This window comes from Eubalaena glacialis, chromosome 7 (assembly GCF_028564815.1).
Source record: "Eubalaena glacialis isolate mEubGla1 chromosome 7, mEubGla1.1.hap2.+ XY, whole genome shotgun sequence".
NCBI classification, from domain to species: domain Eukaryota; kingdom Metazoa; phylum Chordata; class Mammalia; order Artiodactyla; family Balaenidae; genus Eubalaena; species Eubalaena glacialis.
This window is the reverse complement of record NC_083722.1, coordinates 8,443,117-8,460,637: the sequence shown is the minus strand read 5'-3', so window position 1 is coordinate 8,460,637 and position 17,521 is coordinate 8,443,117. Positions and strand designations below refer to the sequence as shown.

At 44.5% G+C, this 17,521-nt stretch overlaps 1 protein-coding gene across 3 annotated transcripts in view; it reads left to right on the top strand.

Moving 5' to 3' along the window:
• The window catches only part of NEDD9 (neural precursor cell expressed, developmentally down-regulated 9), a 300,815-nt gene that overhangs the window by 150,364 nt on the left and 132,930 nt on the right, over positions 1 to 17,521 (top strand). For 2 of the 3 annotated variants that reach the window (XM_061195717.1, XM_061195715.1), the window contains one exon: positions 8,728 to 8,841. The exons of the other annotated variant lie outside the window; for it this stretch is intronic. The gene's annotated coding sequence lies outside the window, so the exon portion shown is untranslated. The remainder of the gene's footprint in view (positions 1 to 8,727; positions 8,842 to 17,521) is intronic. 3 annotated transcript variants of the gene reach the window in all.

Here is a 17,521-nt window from a genome sequence, read left to right as displayed (position 1 = left end):
GTGACCTGGGATGGGGACATAAGAGTTGGCATTGAACCTCAGGTGCTGACGAGCTTCTGAAGCATTTTAAGCTTCAGCCTGAGGGTTTTGGACTGCCTTATTCTATAGGAAACCCTGGAGGATTTAGGGGAGCTACTTGGTCAGATTTCCTTTACAGGAAGACCTTTCTGAGAGAGAATGAATAAAGATGGGACAGATTAAAGAGAGGGTAACATACAAGGAGATTTTTGTAGGTGAGGGGAAAAAATGAGCAATAAACTAGGGCGGTGATGACAGGACTAGAGGAGATAGGAAATAATTGTTTTCTCTTATTTGCATGCATTCATTTCATTTTCTTAAAATTCTGTATTATTTTTCAGATTGTAAAAGTCAATGCAAGCTCATTGGAAAAAAATTTTCAATGTGTGTGGAATAAATCAAAATGATCCTTAATTGCACTCCGGGAAAAAGCATTATTATTTTTGTGTGGCTCCTATTTCTTTTCAAAATCATATATATGAACATATGTAGTCATTTACTCAAAAACTATTTTTGTAAGCCGATCTCTCCCCTGCATAGATCACATTTCCCTATTCCATTCAGTGACTTTGTACAACTTGATTTTATTTGATGTGCCATATTTCTTTAGCCAATCTAGGGGGCAGATTTGCAAACTGTTAAAGGGTTATAAATCGTATGAAGAGGTGACCGATGAGCTGATGAGTATGTGGAAAAGGGAGAAAACCAGGGAACCCCAGCTTCCGAGCTGAAGCCTCTCTCCCTGCAGCTGTCTTCCTGTTTAGGCCTGAACTGGAGGAACGTCAGAGGAAACAGACATCCGAAAGGATCCGTGAATACATGTTCTAGTCAATCTCCACAACAGTGAAAATAACCACTCCTCGGGGCACGCAGACATAGCCCCGTGTTCAGAAACTGCCAGAGCATTCATTAAAATAGATTAAATGGCCTGCCCTGAAATCCTCAAAGGATATGGTAGATAAAACAAATGCACTCCTAAACACAGCTGCGGGCCGCCCAAATCCCAGCTGCACCTGATGAGCCATCGCAGAGGGAAGCAAGCTGAGACAGCCTTCTCTGCCAGGAGGCCAAGCCTCTCCAGGCGCTGCGGCCCTGCCCGGCCTCTGCACCTGTCACTCACCTGACATCTTCCCCGCATCCTGGGAGGGCACGCTTGTCCTGGCACTCCCTTTCCACAGCGAGAGGGGGAGGAGATGGAGCGGCTCTTTCCAAGAGGGGCCTCAATCCCTGAGAGGCACAATAAGTCCAGTGGAGGCGAATAACAAAGCTTATTCATTTCCAAAGAAATGAAAAGGGGAGGTATTGGCAAACAGACTAATTAATCAGGCGCTTCATGTTAGGTGCAGCTTGGTTTCCATTGTCTAATGCAACTCCTACACTTCTGAGCTTCTTTAGAAAAGGTTTATGGTTGAAATACAACTTGTGTCTTTTGACCAGTTAGGAACTGAAAGACATTCCTCTTTTAATCTTATGAATGGAAAGTAATAAATTTCAGTGGCTTTCTTCTTTATGTTCATGGACCAAGCCTCAGAACAAAATATAAATAATCTCTTCTCTTGTGCCTGAGGTAGACTTTCAAAAGCAAAGGACTTTCCTTCCTCCTTCCCTCCCTCCCTCCCTTCCTTCCTTCTTACCTTCCTTTCTTCCCTCCTTCCTTTTTCTTTTTCTGAAGTGTATGAACTATTTCTGTTCTTACTTTAAGGGAAACTGCGGGGTTTAGAGTATATGTTTATGTGGAGCTGATAGGAACGTACTCTCATATTAGCATTTATTGCTCTTCTTTAACTGTTCTCTTAGCAGTTATTCTGCCAAAGAGAAAATATGGCATGCACCTTTGTCAAAAAGCTCTCCATCATTTGCAGTTCACTGAAACTCACTCATTTCCCTCATTAAGCATTTATGGACCTGCTACTACTTTTGTGCCTGGCATCATGCTAGGCATTCGGAAAGTGGGGATGGCTGCAACATAGCACCCAGTCCCAGCCTCAGGAATCTCACAGTTGAGTTAGGAGGTAATTTCAGTAGGATGTGATGGGGGCTATAATGAAGTGAAGCACAGAGTGCAAAGGAGAATCTATTGATAGTTCAAGGGTCGTTGAGCTTGGTTTTGCAGGGAAGATGCATATGACTGTGAGGGAAGAGCACGTGCAAGGGTGTGGGGTTACAAGAGAATGTGAAGCATTTGGAGAACTGGAAGTACCTCAATGAGATGGGAGCAAAGACGAGAGGTATAGGTACTCACCAGGAGACCCCTGGCCCCATCCTGCAGGTAATGGAGAGCTTCCGATAAATTTTAAGGATTTTAAGAAGAGGCATGATATGGTCAAATGTGCACTCAGTAAAGTGTTTCTTTGAACCTTTGTTCACTGCACCACTATATATGAGTGTCATCGTCTTATTAAGCTAAAAGCTGAAAGTCCCATTGGAAACCCTACCCTGCAGTTCTTGTAATGGAAACATGAAGGTAACTCAGGGCTTACAACCCTGGGTTGAAAAAAGATCAAGGACATTTCATAGATCTTATTGCTTTACTTTTTCTCTTAGGGCAAAGCACACGTAAAAAAGACCCTCAAATGGTGCTCACTGCTACCAAGACTTTCTGTTTTAATCTTACATCTTTCATCCTAAATGCTCATGAAAGACATGTTGCTTTTGGTTGAAACTTGGGCCAGTGACAAAGCTTTTCATGTTTGTTGACCCAATAATCAGCCATTGCACTCAAAGACTTAGAGTGGATCAGTTTAAAAACAGCTATCAGTGCATCTGAACTACAGCTCCCAACCCCATATGCCTGGGCTTGCTGCTGCCACAGGGAAGCTCCCACTTCTTCCCAGGGGGGTACTGTGTCTCTCAGCCTGTTTAGCACTAACATGTAAAAGCTGCTTGTGTCAAACATGGGTAAATGGCAAACTCACTTAGGAGATTAGCTCACCTCTATTCCACAGCGGGAGTGGCCAAATGAGATAAACCCCAAAGACTTATGGCAAGACGGGTCTAGTGTCCCGTTTTGGAGAACGGCACAGGGGTCCTTATGGGAAGGAGATGGAGCCCCTCTCTGTGCTTGTCTCAAGAGATTAGCTTTAAACACTGTAGTTTTCTCCAGTCAAGAATTCATTATGGAACTGTCATTTTTTATTTAAACATCTTTGAGCTCTTTATTTCTGCAGCCCTTGGCATTGAGATAAAAGGCTCTTAAATCACTCCTCCCCACCAACTACTACAGTGTATTAAATAATTGCCATAGAATGAATGTTTGTCCCCCACCCCCCATTCATATATTGAAGCCTAATCCTCAACGTGATGGCGTTAGGAAGTGTGCCTTTGAGAGGTGATTAGGTCATGAGGGTGGAGCGCTCATGCATGGGATTAGTGCTCCTTTAAGAGAGCCCAGAGAGCCCCCTTGTTCCTTATGCCACATGAGGACACAGCAAGAAGATGGCTGTCTAGGAAACAGGAAGAGGGCTCTCACCAGATAACAAATCTCCTGATGCCTTGATCTTGGAATTCCCAGCCTCCGGGGCTGTGAGAAATAAATGTCTGTTTATAAGCCACCCAGTCTATGGTGTTTTTGTTATAGCAGCCTGAACAGACTAAGACAGAAATTGCTACTGAGAAGTGGGGTGCAGCTGTAACAAATACTGTAAAACGTGGAGGCACTGGGTAGTGAGGATAATGGGTAGGGGCTGGAAGAATTTTTAGTATGCTAGAAAAACCCTACATTGAGATAAATGGACCATTAAGGGTGATTCTGGTAAGAGCTCAGAAAGCAAAGAGAACTGTAGAGACAGCCTCAGTCTTCTTAGAGAATACCTAAGTAATCATGAAAAGAATGTTGGTAGAAGTATGGACAGAAAAGCCATTCTGAGAGGTCTCAGAGGAAAATGAGGAACATGCTATTGGAAACTGGAGGAAAGGCCATCCTTGTAATAAACTGGCAAAGGACTTGGCTGAATTGTGTTTGTGCTTTAGTGTTTAGTGGAAGGTGGAACTAGTGGGTGATGAAATTGGATATGTAGCTGAAGCTATTTCTAAGAAAAGTGCAGAAGGTACAGCGTGGCTCTTCCCAACCGCTTATAGCAAAATTTGAGGGGAGAGAAAAAACTTAAAGGTGGAATTAAGCAAAAAGAAAGCAGAACTTCAAGATTTGGAAGATTCTCAGCCTGTCCATACGGCAAAAAAATGAGAACATGAAGAGTATGGCCAAGCGACTATTTACTAAGGAGCTGAATATGACTCAGCCATCTCAAGCCAAGTGTTGTTCTTCAAGACTGTGGAAGAATGACCCTGAAGGCAATTCAGAGGCCATCACACACCACTCCTATCACAGGCCAGAGTGCAAGGGCCTAGGGAGCAGAGTAATTTCAAAGGGTGGGACCAGCTTTCTGGGTCAGGTGAGGCAAGATGCCCCTGCAGTGCTTCAGCTGTGGGTCCCTGCAGGGGGGTCCCCCAGCTTGGGCTGCATCCAGTGGAACCATGGCATGGATAGGGCCCCCTGGGAGAGCCACAGGCCCCAGAAGAGAACCACGGTGCGGCAGAGCCCTAGCAGAGAGCCACTAAAGGGCTGTCCCACTGACACATGGGGTGACATTGCCACCCCAGTGGGCCTGGAAGGGAGAGCACTAAGCCAAAGAGGAGTGTTCTCAAGCCTTGAGTTTTAATGCTGTTGATCCTGTTAAGTTTTGGACTTACTTGGAACCTGACATCCCTTTCTTCTTTCCTATTTCTCCATAGGAATGGGAAGGTCTATCCTATGCCTGTCCTACCTTTGTATTTTAGAAGCACATAGCTTGTCTGGTTTCAGGGATTCACAGCTGGAGAGGAATGTGCCACGGGACGACTCACACCCTGAATCTTGCCCATATCCAATTTAGATGATATTTAGATGAGACCTTGGACTTTAGACTCTCGAACTGCTGCTGAAAGAAATTAAGACTTTGAGAGCTATTGGGATGGAATGAAGGCATTTTGTATGCAAAAAGGATATGAATCTCAGGGGGACAGGGACAGAATGCTGTAGACTGAGTGTTTGTGTCCCCACAACATTCATATATTGAAACCTAATCCCCAATGTGATGGTGTTTGGAGGTAGGGCCTTTGGAAAGTTGTTAGGTCATGAGAGTGGAGCCCTCATGAATGTGATTAACGCCCTTATAAGAGAGAGCCCAGAGAACTCTCTTGCCCCTTCCTCCATGTGAGACATGTGGATAGGATGTCTATAAACCCGGAAGTGAGCCCTCAGACACCAAATCTGCTGGTGCCTTGATCTTGGACTTCCCAGCCTCTGGAACTATGAGAAATAAATTTCTGCTGTTTATAAGCACGCAGTCCATGGTATTTTGTTTATAGTAACCTGAATGGACTAAGACAGAAATACTTCCTTTTCCTGTCCTAAATTTACCTACCTTCGCCTCTGCTCCCCTCTCACCCCTGCCATGTTCAGACAAACTAGCGATTTGTGAAAAAGTCAAAGTTCGCAATTCTGTCTTCTCTCATCATGTATCTCTCTCACCTTGTGTCTTTCTAGACAGAAGAATTCTCATCTTTTTAGCTCTCCTTATATCACAGTTCCCAGTCCCTGTCATAATTTTGGTGGACTTACTCTTTCTGTTCAATCTCCATTGTTCCCCTGGGGAATGACCAAAATCGATGCCACCAGGACCTCCAGTTTGAGCCCTATAGAACATTTAGGAAGAGAGGATTTGTGTTTGGTTTGGTTTAGTTATTATTCTTTCCCCATCTCAAGAAACACGGGTAGATGTAGCTTACCAAGTGAGGTTGGTGACGTCCTTCTCTAGAAAATTTTAAAGTTGAGTACACAATATTTCATTGAGGAAAATTTGTACAATACGCTAGCTATTCAATGAACTACAAAGACTGTAAGCCCTGCACCTAAGACCCTAAAGCAGAGCTAGATTAAGAAGGAGGCACTTATGTGCTTAGGGCACCAGCAGAAATCACAACCATACAGCTCTGACGAGCTTATCCAAAATTTCATAATCAGATCAAAGGGAAAAACCATTTTGTGTCTTGTGGTTTATTACTGCTTTTATTTGGGCTACATAAGGGAGGGAGCCCCATAATATCTTAGTGGTTGGAGACTTGGCCTAAAAGCCAAAGGCAGGCGGAGAAGGAGCTGGAAACAGGTTCGCCTTTGTGACACACTTGGTCTCTTCTGCTTCCCTTCGGCTCTAGTCTTCACAGAACATATATCTGAGTGGGAATTGTGAGTACAGTGGTTCTGCTTCCATGGGTTCTGCTTCTGGTTTCTCTTCCACGAGTTCCCCCCCTCCCCCCCCAACCCTGTTCCAGTTTCCCTGGCATCCTCTTCCTCCGGTTCCACAGACCAACCCTATTACACTATTTTACATAAGGGACTTGAGCATCCGCGGATTTCAGTATTCGTGGAGGATCCTAGAACCCATGCCCAGCGGATACTAAGGGACGACTGTATTTGGCTTCTGTCCTCAGCAGAGCTTATGTGATGAAAGTAGGCACAGGTGGCCTTTGCTACCTCTAGCACGTCACCACCCCCTTAGCTTTCCTCTAGATGCCGCCCCCAAGCCCCCCATCTCATGGTGGCCTCTCCTTCACTTCAGGGCGCCCCAAACATTTTTCAGATCCATTAGTCATATTAAATTAGCATCGGTTCTTGATACATTAAAGGTCATCTCCCTCCCAGGGTAATATACCAATATGGGTCAAAGTCTTAGCTAAAGAAGGAGTGTCTAGCCGTGGAATTCTAATTATAAGCCGGTGGAGTAGATAACCCACCAGAGCAGGCTATTCCACTGCTTCTAAGCTCCCATTATATGGACCTGCATTGTCCAAAACAGTAGTCACTAGCTGAATGGGATGATTAACATTTAATTAATTAAAAGTAAATAAAATAAAAAATTTGGTTCCTTAGTCACACTGACCACATTTCAAGTGCTGAAGAGCCTCATGTGTCTCCCAGCTAATGTATTGGACAGCACAGATACTAAACATTTCCATTATCACAGAAAGTTCCATCAGACAGTGCAAGTTCAGATAATTACTTTCTTGGCCTATGCAGAGGTGGTCCACCCTTACCCCAGCGCAGGGTTTCTCAGTATGGGCACTACTGACGTTTTGGACTGCATCCTTCTTTGTTGTGGGGGATTGTCTTGTGCATTGTAGGATGTTTGGAAGCATATCTGGCATCCATCCCCTACATGCTGGTAATACTTCCCATCCAGCTGTGATCATCAGAAATGTCTCTAGGGACCTCCCTGGCGGTCCAGTGGTTTAGAAATGTCTCTAGCGACCTCCCTGGCGGTCCAGTGGTTAAGACTCCACGCTTCCATTGCAGGGGGCACGGGCTCGATCTCTGGTTGCAGAACTAAGATCCCACATGCCGCGTAGTGCGGCCCAAAAAAAAAAAAAATGTCTCTAGACATTACCAAACGTTCCCCCACAGGACAAAACTGCTCCCAGTTGAGAACCACTGCAGTAAAGCCGGCTGACACTTTGGGGGTCGTAGAGGACATGTGTAAGCGCACTTGTGAGCACGATAGGCTCAGGGAGTTGTGAGCGCTTAGAAGACAGGGACTCTGCAGGGGGCAAGCCATGCACATTTCACACGCTCTTGAAACATTACAGATGAGAAGAATTTCAGAGTGACATTTATAGCCCAGAAAGATATTCTTCCCCTGGTGTTGAGAATTCCCTTGATGCTAAATTGTCATGTATGTCAAAGCTCTACAGAACTGCAGGGAGGGCTGTAAATCAAAGGAAGGCAGAGAAAAGGCCCAGGGGGCAGATTGTGGGGTGAGTAAACTTATCCCAGCACGGGTGAACGGGGTTGCCTCCACTTCACTCTGAGATTTCCAGCCTGGTGTGCTAAGCCCCCTGTTCCCAAAGTGGCCATTCGTGCACTAAATGACCATAACTGCCTCATCAGCAGCTTGTCAGCTGTAAATTCTAATCCCAGGCCGGGTCTCTCTTCCCAGGACCAAAGTCATGAAGATGTTTGTCCTTGCACAGGTCTTTGACGTGTGCTAGGCCACATTTGTATATTTGTCTGAGGGCCCTCTCAAGAGCTTAGCGCTTCCCTCTGACCCAGGCGAGGCATTATGTGCTGTGCATTCCTCCTGACCATGACGTCATGCTTGTACCTCGCCATTGGAGATTGAATCCAAAGACCGGAGGACTTAAAAGTCTTAAACAAGCAAATGTTTTCCATTATTTAAGATGTTAAGGAAGCCAAATTCTGAAATATTTATGGCCACAGCCTCCTTTGTGGGTCGTCAATGACTTCTTCCCTTTCAGGAGGCATCTTATGGAGAGGGAGCCCTGGCCTTCTCCCCCTGGGGCCACTAACTCACGGCAAAGCTGAGTCAACCATTCCATGGGAAGACTGGTGAAAAGTTTATTCGCCACACACTTCTAGCTGCAATGAATGAAACCAAACTCAGGAGAAGTCCAAGTTTACCATAGAAGGCAAAGCAGAGACCAGGGACCGCCCTGTTGCCTGCATACATGCATTTTAGATTTAGCTCAAGTTGTTTTTCTGTTTTCAGGGACGATGTCAATTATCTCATAAGTAAATGAAGACAATGATTCAACAATTCTGTAAACATTGAGAGCAAAAAGAAACCGCCCCACAAAATACTTTGTGTACTTCAGACTAGGGTGGGGATGAGTTACACGGTGCCTTCGGTGTCACCTCTGCTCTTTCCTTTTATTCAGGGCCTATCAGAACTACGCGCTCCACCTGGAAATTCTGTCCAATGCTCCGGCACCATAGCAAGCCGTCCAGTGTGATCTGAGCCCTCTTAAGAGGGTCTAAATTATTCTTTACAGGTAAGACTTAAAAGCCCATTCTTTTATTCAGTGTTTCTCGGTGGGGATGCTTTTAACATTTGGGGTGGGATGCCTCTTCGCTATGCAAGTGTCTCTGGCTTATCGCAGGGCATTTAGCATCCCCAACTTCTAGGCACAAAATGCTAGTGGTGTCTCCCTTCCGTCATTGTCACAACCAACCATCCCCTAACACTCATTCCCCACTAGCACTTGGTGGGCAGCACTGCCCCCACTGAGCACATTGCAAGTGCACTGCTGTAGAATCTAGAATGTTTGCACTACCCATGGAGTATTTAGGTAGCCAACGTATCCTTTATTTATTTTGCCAGCTGATTCTGCAGACCTCAGATCTGAGACCCACTTTGCCCGATCTGCAGAGGGGTTTTGACCATTGCATTTCTTCCCCTAGAGTGAGATAGTATGGGGTAGGGGGTGGGGGAGACAGGAGAAGAGAATGACCAGCTGCTCAGTTATTCCATTCCTGCTCCCTGTTGATCTCCTAAGGCTGTAAATACAATCTAGGAGAACTCTCCTAGGTGTGGAGCAAGAGGCCTTAAGTTGGGAGGAAACATGAGGAAAACATGGAGATTGAAGTTGAAGAGGAGGTCCTTCATGGAAAAAGGCTGGGAAGATTGTAGGTTGTCTCTTTCGTGAAAAGAAGTTGAGGCTCAGAGATGCTAAGTGACTTGCTAAAGGTTAGACAGCTAGTTAGTGTCCTGGAACTATGGTGACCATGCCATACCAGGACAGTCCCCACTAGTGCCTGCTGTCCCAGCAGAATTATCAGCAGTAATCTCTCTCAACCTCACAGGAGTCGCAATTTGGATAATAAATTTTATGATCACCCTACCTAAAACCTAAGTCTCTCTAACCATCAATTCATCACTTTTCCCACTATACAACCCTTCCTCTTTCTCTTTTTTTATGGTTCTCAAAACTTTTCCTCCTAGTTGAGTCCATCTCTCATGTTTTCATAACTTCGTCATCCTCAAAGTTTGGGTGGCTATAAATAACAACTCCAAGTCCAGATTGCCTGAACTATGGGGCCGTTGGTTCCTAAGTGGACGAGGAAGCAAGACACCCCAGAAACAGGATCACTTGGGCCGCAGGCAAGTTCTCAGCCTTGACCAAGCCTTAGAAAGCCACCCAAGTGCCCCACATCCTCAGTGCCCGAGGCTGGAGGTGGGTGGGGGCGAGGAATCTGGTGAACATTTGTGATTTTATTTTTAATGAATCCAAGATGAATTGAAAAGAAATGCAGTGTGAAACACCACCCATTAGGCTATGAAAGTCCAGTATGCCCAGATGATTCAAGTATGGTGTTCATATTCTTTGGTAATACTTTGAAATCCTTTATGAACAATAAAAGTTAAGTATAACCAAGAAAGTGCTTCTCATAACAAAATAAAATCCCTTTTCCTTGTCTGCCCCATGGGGTGAAAAATACCAGTGTCATTAATGGGTATATCAGTACCACCCTCAAGAATTTCTTTGTGTCATAAACACACAATGCAATTTTAGTAGAGTCCCCCAGCAAGCTATAATCATGAGCTGGGAAGAGGCTGGTTCTGCGGCTGTGCTTGGTTTCTTTATTGCTGTTAATTTGCAACAGAACTAAATACCTGTGTAACGAGACCTTCTGATACCAACGCTCAGTGGACTTGGGAGAAACTGGTTAAAATGAAAATTGGTTCCATATAGAGTTGGGAGAGTAAAATGGCTTCTTTTTAACGTAAGGAATTTTGCTATTCTGATTTTTTTTTAACACCTTTATTTGAGTATAATTGCTTTCCAATGGTGTGTTAGTTTCTGCTTTATAACAAAGTGAATCAGCTATGCATATACATATATCCCCATATCTCCTCCCTCTTGCATCTCCCTCCCCCCCTCCCTATCCCACCCCTCTAGGTGGTCACAAGGCACCCAGCTGATCTCCCTGTGCTATGCGGCTGCTTCCCACTAGCTATCTATTTTACATTTGGTAGTGTATATAAGTCCATGCCACTCTCTCACTTGGTCCCGGCTTCCCCTTCCCCCTCCCTGTGTCCTCAAGTCCGTTCTCTACATCTGCGTCTTTAGTCCTGTCCTGCCCCTAAGTCCTTCAGAACCATTTTTTTTTTTTTTTTTTTAGATTCCATATATATGTGTTAGCTTACGGTATTTATTTTTCTCTTTCTGACTTACTTCACTCTGTATGACAGTCTCTAGGTCCATCCACCTCACTACAAATAACTCAATTTTGTTTCTTTTTATGGCTGAGTAATATTCCATTGTATATATATGCCACATCTTTTTTATCCATTCATCTGTTGATGGACACTTAGGTTGCTTCCACGTCCTAGCTGTTGTAAATAGAGCTGCAATGAACATTGTGATACATGACTCTTTTTGAATTATGGTTTTCTCAGGGTATATGCCCAGTAGTGGGATTGCTGGGTCGTATGGTATTTCTATTTTCAGGTTTTTAAGGAACCTCCATACTGTTCTCCATAGTGGCTGTATCAATTTACATTCCCACCAACAGTGCAAGAGGGTTCCCTTTTCTCCACACCCTCTCCAGCATTTATTGTTTGTAGATTTTTTGATGATGGCCATTCTGACCAGCATGAGGTGATACCTCATTGTAGTTTTGATTTCCATTTCTCTAATGATTAGTGATGTTGAGCATCCTTTCATGTGTTTGTTGGCAATCTGTATATCCTCTTTGGAGAAATGTCTATTTAGGCCTTCTGCCCATTTTTGGACTGGATTGTTTGTTTTTTTGATATTGAGCTGCATGAGCTGGTTGTAAATTTTGGAGATTAATCCTTTGTCAGGTGCTTCATTTTCAAATATTTTCTCCCATTCTGAGTGTTGTCTTTTTGGCTTGTTTATGGTTTCCTTTGCTGTGCAAAAGCTTTTAAGTTTCATTAGGTCCCATTTGTTTATTTTTGTTTTTATTTCCATTTCTCTAGGAGGTGGGTCAAAAAGGATCTTGCTGTGATTTATGTCATAGAGTGTCTGCCTATGTTTTCCTCTAAGAGTTTTATAGTATCTGGCCTTACATTTAGGTCTTTAATCCATTTTGAGTTTATTTTTCTGTATGGTGTTAGGAAGTGTTCTAATTTCATTCTTTTACATGTAGCTGTCCAGTTTTCCCAGCACCGCTTATTGAAGAGTCTGTCTTTTCCCCATTGTATATTCTTGCCTCCTTTATCAAAGATAAGGTGACCATATGTGTGTGGGTTTATCTCTGGGCTTTCTATCCTGTTCCATTGATCTATATTTCTGTTTTTGTGCCAGTACCATACTGTCTTGATTACTGTAGCTTTGTAGTATAGTCTGAAGTCAGGGAGCCTGATTCCTCCAGCTCCATTTTTCTTTCTCAAGATTGCTTTGGCTATTCGGGGTCTTTTGTGTTTCCATACAAATTGTGAAAATTTTTGTTCTAGTTCTGTGAAAAATGCCACTGGTAGTTTGATAGGGATTGCACTGAATCTGTAGATTGCTTTGGGTAGTATGGTGATTTTCACAATGTTGAGTCTTCCAATCTAAGAACATGGTATATCTCTCCATCTGTTTGTATCATCTTTAATTTCTTTCATCAGTGTCTTATAGTTTTCTGCATACAGGTCTTTGGTCTCCTTAGGTAGGTTTATTCCTACGTATTTTATTCTTTTTGTTGCAATGGTAAATGGGATTGTTTCCTTAATTTCTCTTTCAGATTTTCCATCATAAGTGTATAGGAATGCAAGAGATTTCTGTGCATTAATTTTGTATCCTGCTACTTTACCAAATTCATTGATTAGCTCTAGTAGTTTTCTGGTAGCATCTTTAGGATTTTCTATGTATAGTATCATGTCATCTGCAAACAGTGACAGCTTTACTTCTTCTTTTCTGATTTGGATTCCTTTTATTTCTTTTTTGTCTGTGATTGCCGTGGCTAAAACTTCCAAAACTATGTTGAATAATAGTGGTGGGAGTGGACAACCTTGTCTTATTCCTGATCTTAGAGGAAATGGTTTCAGTTTTTCACCATTGAGAACGATGTTGGCTGTGGGTTTGTCATATATGGCCTTTATTATGTTGAGTTAAGTTCCCTCTGTGCCTACTTTCTGGAGGGTTTCTATCATAAATGGGTGTTGAATTTTGTCAGAAGCTTTTTCTGCATCTATTGAGATGATCATATGGTTTTTCTCCTTCAATTTTTTAATATGATGTATCACGTTGATTGATTTGCGTATATTGAAGAATCCTTGCATTCCTGGAATAAACCCCACTTGATCATGGTGTATGATCCTTTTAATGTGCTGTTGGATTCTGTTTGCTAGTATTTTGTTGAGGATTTTTGCATCTATGTTCATCAGTGATACTGGTCTGTAGTTTTCTTTCTTTGTGACATCTTTGTCTGGTTTTGGTATCAGGGTGATGGTGGCCTCGTAGAATGAGTTGGGGAGTGTTCCTCCCTCTGCTATATTTTGGAAGAGTTTGAGAAGGATGGGTGTTAGCTCTTCTCTAAATGTTTGATAGAATTCTCCTGTGAAGCCATCTGGTCCTGTGCTTTTGTTTGTTGGAAGATTTTTCATCACAGTCTCAATTTCAGTGCTTGTGACTGGTCTGTTTATATTTTCTATTTCTTCCTGGTTCAGTCTTGGAAGGTTGTGCTGTTCTGTTTAATTAAGAGGCCGTTGTACAGACAAGTCTGCCTTCTAATGAGCTCTCTTCCTGCCCACCTTGGAAATACCTATTCACCAACTTCATTTATTCCGTGGTGAACAACACAGGCTCTGGTGCTATTTGACTCTGTCCTATGGCTAGGGAGGCTGTGTGATCTTAGGCAAGATCTTACTTAACCTTCCTTGGCCTCAGTTTCCCCAACGGTAAAACAAGGATACTAATGACCACCTTATAGATCCTAATCATGTTGCTGTGAAGAGGGAAGACAATAATGCATGTGAAGTGCTCAGTGTAGGGCCTGGTTCATATAGCTGCCATTATGGTTATTTAATCAAATGCTTCTGAGATCAGTTATATAACAAGTGTTGCACCAGGTTGTGAGGCTTCAAAAATGAATAAGATATGGGGCTTCCCTGGTGGCGCCGTGGTTAAGACTCTGCCTGCCAATGCAGGGGACACGGGTTCGAGCCCTGGTCCGGGAGGATCCCACATGCTGCGGAGCAACTAAGCCTGTGCGCCACAACTACTGAGCCTGCACTCTAGAGCCCGCCTGCCTAGAGCCCATGATCCACAGCAAGAGAAGCCACCGCAATGAGAAGCCCACGCACTGCAGCAGAGAGTAGCCCCCTCTCGCCGCAACTAGAGACAGCCTGCTCACAGCAATGAAGACCCAACGCAGCCAATAAATAAATTAATTAATTTGTTTATTTAAAAATAAATAAATTTTTAAAAAAAGAATAAGATAAAGATTCTGACTTGAAGTCCTTACATTCTAAGGGGGCATAGCAACCATACACGCAGATACTTATGTGGGGCTCTGAGGTGGCAATGGGAAAGAGAGCCTATTGACATTGTGTTGAGTTTTGAAGCATGGATAAAAATTCTCCGGGCAGAGAAGGTGAAAGGGCTTTCCAGGATTGTTCAGGATAAGTAACCATGTACCTGGATGAGTGGAAAAAGATGATACGACTTTTGTTTTGGTTCCAGACCAATTTTTACAGAATAGATTATGACTCATTTAAACAGGTAAAACAAAGCCTTCTGTTTGTACATTTTATTCTCTTTTCCCCCAGCCAAGCAAGCAGAGCTGGGGACACTGTGACATCAGGAGGCTTGTTAGGTAAATAGAGCACATTTCCCTGAGGTCGGAGCCATCCGCTCTTCTCTCACTGGGGTCTTGGCCCAGACCTGCCCAGAACATTGCCTGCAGTAGAGTGACCCATGATGGAGCCCGCTCTCCAAAGTACTCTCCAAATTCCCTCTGACCTGCACGGAAAGATGTTTGAATAAAACGTTTCACTGTAAACCTTCAAACTCAACGTTTCTAGAAGACTCCTTTGGGAATGTCCATGGCGTTGGGCTTCCTGCCATCTACCATTGACACCTCACAAAAAGTGGCCCTGGCAGAGACAGATCACAGAACTGAGGAGGACGGGTGAGTTCATCCACAGACCCTTGAATGCTTCAGCTGGCTGGGGCCCAGATTTCCAGAGATATGGACATGGCGTTTCAGGTCAAATGAAAGTGGTCATTTCAGAACTCTCCCCAGGAAAAACTGGTAAGGAGTGAGGAAGTGGGACCATGGAAAGGCACACTGCCAAGAGCAGGAAAGGAAAGGCACACTGCCAAGAGCAGGAAAGGAAAGGCACACTGCCAAGAGCGAAGTTGGATAGAAGGTGACTTGGATCAAACCCACAGGGGAGCTTGGAGCTGGTCCAGGCCACATGACAAGGCTGTCCTGAAGGGACAACACAGGAGCTGGGGTTTTTATACTTCCCATTCCATCGGTCATTGGTTCGGTGCTGCTCCCAGGGGACTTCAGTTCCTGGGCACTGCCTGTGCACACAGGCTAATAGATTCCTACAGCCTCACAACAATCCACTGTGGCTGTAGAAAGAAGAGCATACAGGCAGGGCCCGGTGCAAAATGAAAATGTGGGAGCCCTTTTTTAAAAAGCAGGGAAAAGGTGACAAATAAAAGGTACTAAAATAAAAGCTTTTTCCTTTCTTCCACAGTCTCTCTCTTGGCTTGTCATCATTTCTTTTGTTGTTGTTGTTTTTTTTTTAAATGCCACTATTGAATGCCACTCTAAGTGAAGGAAAATTTAAATTTTAAATCATTAGCATAAATTTTACCCTTTTCATTTCAATATTGTGCGATGCCTGTTTTACATGCAAATATAAGAGCATTTAACGAGTATGCTAATTGCCAAAATTACACAATTTGCATATTTCATTCTTACCGTAACAGTGGAAAAGCTGCGCAAAACCAACTCATCTGCTTTTATTTCATTTCTTGATGCATGCACATTTTACTAACAGTCTACCTTCAGCCTACTGATGAGTAAAGACGGATTGAAAGGGAAGGGACTATGGGTGGCCTAACCTTTCCCTTTCCTTCTCTGTCATCATTTTTAGCATCAGTCAGGTCGTTCGCTAGTGCAGGAAAGTAGTGTGAGGAAGAAAGAACATAAGAGGGCTCTTTGCTCATCCATGTTTCTTAGGGACCACTGCCTTCTTTCTGGGTTAGAAGCAAGTCTTGGTTCAGATGGAAAGTGTGGCCTCTTGGGGCTGTCAGCATCCCTCCCGCTCCCCAGCTAACTCAGTTGGAGACAAAACACACTTTCCTTGTACTCGCCTTGAGTCTCTGTGAACTCCCACACATTGAGGGTCCACTGGAATTCGGTGCTCATAGGAGCATCTGTGAGAGTGGGGCAGCAAGAAGGGACAGACACACGGACTGTGTGTATCTCCTCTGTTCGTGTGCATGCTCTGTTGCCCCATCAGAATTCACTTACAAAATGCAAGTTCAAAGGAAAAACATTTAAGAATTTCAAAATGACAGTAGAGCATCAAACTCAGCGTAGGGTCCTTCTGAACATGAAGTCCTGGTGACCACACGGGTCACACACCCCCATGACGCTGGCCCTGCAGGCAGGAAGGCCACATGCGTGAAGATGGTCAAGGGATCCCAGGGGATGTGGACGGAGTCCTGAGAAAGAAACCAAACCAGTGGGCCAGCCCTGCCCACGGGGAGTTTGTGCAGAAGGAGTCTAGGGCACACAAAGAGATTTGTTTCTGGAGCTATAGCCCCAGAACACAAGCCATGACAGGAAAGAGGCGACAGCAAGAGACAGGGGACCAAGCAGAGGGAGAAAAGCCGGGGAGCTGGTTAACGAGCACTAACCTGAAAGAACCAGGGAAGATCCACGAAAGGCAGCCGAGGATCATGGAAGCAAGATGCTGGCAAAGGATTGTTATAAACAACCGCCATTTGGACCTGGTCCCAAACCTGGTGCCCTCCCCGGCACCCCTCTAAGCCTGTGAGCTCTGCTCCGCGAGCCTGGGCGTGGCTCCTTAGAGGGGCAAACCCCGTTGGACGGCCGGGCTTCCCAGTTCCTTCTTCTTGTTCTACCCTCTTGGTAAAAATAGAGACAATTGCTAGGAGTGAGACGGCCTCCTTCCTCCCCTGCAGAGAAGAACACTTCTGCTTTGCCAAAGCTCTAGGAACGCTTTCCCCGATTGTTTCATGGTGGACACAAGCAGGACACTGGCTACGCTAAACATGTGATACGAAAAGAGGTTAGTGGTGATCCTCCAGCTTGCAGGACGCCGGGTCGCACGGTCCATCTGGGAGACTTTGCAATCCAGCAGCAGAACCCTGTGACCTGGGAGATGTTTAGCCACCTGGAGGCCTCCCGCCATCACCCGTGACTCCGCCTTCTGCGTTAGCCTACAGCAAGGTTTCTCAACCTCGGCTCTGTTGACATTTTGAGCCGGTGAATTCTCCATAATGGGAGACTGGCCTCTGCACTGGAGGACGTGTGGCAGCATCCCTGGCCTCTGCCCGCTAGATGCCATAGCGTCCCCCAGTTATGACGATCAAAAACGTCTCCAGACTTGGCCCCCTGTTCCCTGGGGGACACCATTGCCCTTGGTGAGAATCAGTGACTGAGGGCATGTGGGGTTTTTACCCTATGCTCTTAGCTAGGTGTATTATTCCACTTTTATATTAGCCTGTGTCT